The sequence below is a fragment of the Sinocyclocheilus rhinocerous genome, unplaced genomic scaffold, assembly GCF_001515625.1.
Source record: "Sinocyclocheilus rhinocerous isolate Xijiao unplaced genomic scaffold, SAMN03320098_v1.1 scaffold7810, whole genome shotgun sequence".
Taxonomy (NCBI): Eukaryota; Metazoa; Chordata; class Actinopteri; order Cypriniformes; family Cyprinidae; genus Sinocyclocheilus; species Sinocyclocheilus rhinocerous.
In genome coordinates, this window is record NW_015655528.1 from 28,616 (window position 1) to 33,041 (window position 4,426).

The following is a 4,426-nucleotide window of genomic DNA, read 5'->3' on the forward strand; positions in this document are numbered from 1 at the left end:
CGCCAAAACCCCAACAGTTCTTGACTTCAACACTCAAAGTCAAGGTCTGGCTCTAGAGGGCGCCCAACATCAAGACCATGCCAAGCCGTCACACAAAGCACACAAAGAGTGGACGTCCAACAGAGAACGAGACTCCCATGCTGGTACCCGACCTAAACAGAGGAACAACCGCTACAACCGCTGGGGTGAACGACAACACTCACCTGGACGTCACTGGGAAAAATCTTGGGACCAATCCAGACCTCGTGAGACTCAATGGGACAGATCGTGGAATCAGCCCAACTCGTTTGGAAACTCAAGAGGAAAAGGCTCATGGGAATCCAACGGAACCTCCAAGGGAAAACGACAAAAACACCATGGAGCAACCAGCCCAAGGAATCGACGGAAAAACTCACAAAGATACCAAGCTGACTGAACTCAAACTGAACCCACACAAGAACAAAAGACATCACCGTGTTTCGACTCACAAGAGCTAATGAAAATGATGATGAAAGAGTTCTTCCACCGAAAGGAGGAGGATCGGAAGTGGGAAAAGATCTAGTAGATTGTGAAAGAATGATTATCAGTTCCACACACAGAGATATATAAATTCTAAATTTATTTAAATGGAGGGAATAAACTTCACTGGTATCGGATCGGTATCGGCCAATACCGAACCCTAGGTATCGGAATCGGTATCGGAGGCGGAAAAGGCGGATCGGAGCATCCCTAATTCCAATCTGAAGAGATGCATACAGTTTGAAGGGCACTGAAAACAGCATAGGGTGTAATAAGTGTACATTAATACACAGGAAGTGGAGAGGTAAATTTAGGTAAAAATTATTTTAAAAAAAAGGATGCATAAAACATGGTGGCAGCGTGGGCACTTTTAGATTGTTAGTTTACAAGTTAAGAATTAGACGGTGGAGAGCTGCATCTGAGCAGAGCTGCAAGATGGACGGATTAAAGCCCCCATCACCGTTATGCATGGACGCCGACAATCTATCCAAGTCCTGGAAATCCTGGAGGGACAAGTTTAATCTCTACTCGGAGCTAACTATGTCGGACGCGGAGGGAAAAATGAAGGTCAAATTGTTTTACTACCTCATTGGCGAGAGCGGTCGGGAACTGCTGGAAACTCTAATGAGTGATGTAGCCACGGATGCACGAACGGTAATGAACATTATTGCAAAGTTTGATGAACACTGTAAACCTAGTATAAACGAGACAGTAGAACACTATCGATTCTTCTCAAAAAGCCAGGAAGCTGAATAATCGATAATTACGTCACAGAGTTACAAACGCTCGCTAAAACATGCAACTTTGGATACATCAAAGATTCACTCATACGTGGCAGAATAGTATGCGGAATTAACAATGAAGGACTGAGAGAAAGACTGCTTTGTGAGAAAGATTTAACACTACAGATGTGTGTACGTATATGCAGAGCAGCGTAACTATCGTGACAGAACAGCAAAGCCATTGCAGGTGTAGAAGAGGTGCATGCCGTCAGACAAGGAGCACGTCTAGATCGAACCCTCAGAGAGTGTCCGAACGCGTTTTATGGGAGAATTGTGAATCTTGATCAAGTAAAATTAGACTAACACAAAGTGCTGAGATCCGCCGAGATCTCAATAACGTTATTGTATTAATTGCAGAAAATCTGTAGATTAATTTACCTCACTCTAATGAGTTGAGATTGTTCAGATAAGAACCTCAATAGTGTTTTTATCTCCTGTGATGTACTTTAAACTGTGTATAATCATAGACTGGGCGTAGCACATGCTAGTTATTGCAGGGTACGTTGCCATGAACAATGAGTGCTCAACAGTTGCGAGACTTGGCGCATAAAGCCTACGGCAAACAGAAGATGGCCTCAGAAAAGGGCGCCAAAACCCCAACAGTTCTTGACTTCAACACTCAAAGTCAAGGTCTGGCTCTAGAGGGCGCCCAACATCAAGACCATGCCAAGCCGCCACACAAAGAGTGGAACACACCCTCGTCCAACAGAGAACGAGACTCCCATGCTGGTACCCGACCTAAACAGAGGAACAACCGCTGGGATGGACCGCGTGGACGACAACACTCACCTGGACGTCACTGGGAAAAATCTTGGGACCAATCCAGACCTCATGAGAATCAATGGGAGAGATCATGGAATCAACCAAGCTCATTTGGAAACTCAAGAGGGAAAAACTCATGGGAATCCAACGGAACCTCCAAGGGAAAACGACAAAAACACCATGGAGCAACCAGCCCAAGGAATCGACGGAAAAACTCACAAAGATACCAAGCTGACTGAACTCAAACTGAACCCACACAAGAACAAAAGACATCACCGTGTTTCGACTCACAAGAACTGATGAAGATGATGATGAAAGAATTCTTCCAACGCAAGGAGGAGGATCGGAAGAACAGCACTTAAGACAAACCAGAGCTGATGAAAATGATGATGAAAGAGTTCTTCCACCGAAAGGAGGAGGATCGGAAGTGGGAAAAGAAAGAGAAACCAGATTCAGCCTGACTAGCAGCCGGAAGAGAAGGCAGCGACCAGCTGACCCAACCAGCCACAGAGAACAGCACTCCTTCACCTCACTCTCAGAGAACCGTAACCTCCATAACTTCAGACGGACAAGAAATCCTACCTGAACAACCCGCAAAACAGTCAGAAACTGACCCAACACCTGATGCGTCAGATCACAGCAGCGTCCAACAAACACCTGCTGACGAAACCACTCAAGTTCCTGAAAGTGCTGTCTTGGTCATCTGCCACTCCTCCGACGAACACCAGATCAGTCGTGACATCCTACCTGTCTCATCCCAAACTCCGGTCCCTCAACTTCTGGGCGACCTCATTGAGAAAGGTATAGCAAGAAAGTTTTACCTCTCCATCATCATCGAACGCCACATCAAAGTCGAAGCTCTTCTTGACACAGGAGCCGACATCACTCTAATGTCAACTGAACTCCTTGAAGTCCAAGAAAGAACAAAGAGGTCTAATAGCACCCTCAAACTTCAAAGGTGCGAGCTGAACCTTCAAGCGTATTCCCACACGGGCCTACAACTAAAACACATGGCCCCAATTCACCTAACTGTGGGACCGATGGACCTCATTCACCCAGTATACTTCTCACCACTCAACGCTTATCCACTCCTCATTGGAAAATACCTGCTTAATCGCTTTGAACCCTTAATAGACTTCAAGCACCTAAAGATATAGACGCAAGTCCGAGAGCCTCTGCCCTTCCAGTCAGTAGACTCCAACGAGTCGCAGTTCTCAAGCCACAGACACCGCCGTCAATTCACGGACTGATGATGCAATGTGAAAACCAGGTACAGGGCCAAGCTCAACTCCAAGCAGCAAGAACCTGGACCCTTTCCTCTGCTCATTGCAGGCGCCTGACTCAGACTCAGGCCCCCTTCGAATCATGACTGCCATAAGTGTCCACGACACATCAGTGTCTGACGCAGCATTAGCCCTGTGGGCAGAGAACTCAGCTATCAGCCTGAAGCTGTTCAGAGCATTGAAACAAAGACAGCAGAGCCCCCCACATGTCTCAAGACACAGCCGCTTCCCTCTCAGTCCCTGGTCAACAGCCATGGCTACCTCCAAGATCATCTGCGCTGTGGACATAAGATGGAACAACAGACACCTGAGTCACTACTTCCTCGTTGTCCCCAACCTACCTCATGACATCTACATTGGAGCAGACATCATGGTCCGGCTCAATGCCTGTGTGGACATCGTGAACGACGTCATATGGGCTCCCCTGTCGCACCAACTGACCACTGCAGTCAACCTCAAGAACCTTCGATCTGGTCAAACAATGCCAGACGCATGCGCCATCATCAATGAGCAAGAAGCTACAATACCTGCCTACAGCGAGAGTGTCAGTCCAGGACCTGCCTGAGACTAGGACTGACCTTGGAAGCCACACCTCTCATTGAAGTGTCATCTCGTGCAGTGTATGTGTTGTTCAACAACTGTACTGCCAAAGACATCAACATTCCCAAAGTCAGTCACCTGGGATGGCTCATCAACCAGACGTTCCATGACTTGATGACACCGTAACATTCACAAGACCACATGAAATCATTGCCAGTACAAGATTCCAATAGCGTCATATGAGCCTTCCTCAACAGCCAACGAATCAGGGATGGCGTGGTAACCAACGCTAGCAGCCTGCCAGAACTGTTCAACGGACACACTACACACAGCAGCAGAACCCAAAGAACCTTCAAAGCTGCAACTGACAAACCACAGGTACTTCGGGGACAATGTGTGTGAAGGGATGCCCACAGAATATGTCGATGGCTGCTCCTACAATCAACAGGGCAACTTGAAAGCTGGAGCGGGAGTGGTCTGGCTCAACAATGCCCCTTGCCCGCCGCAACAATTCAAATTAGGCCCTCACTCATCGCAATATGCAGAAATAGCGGCCATCCT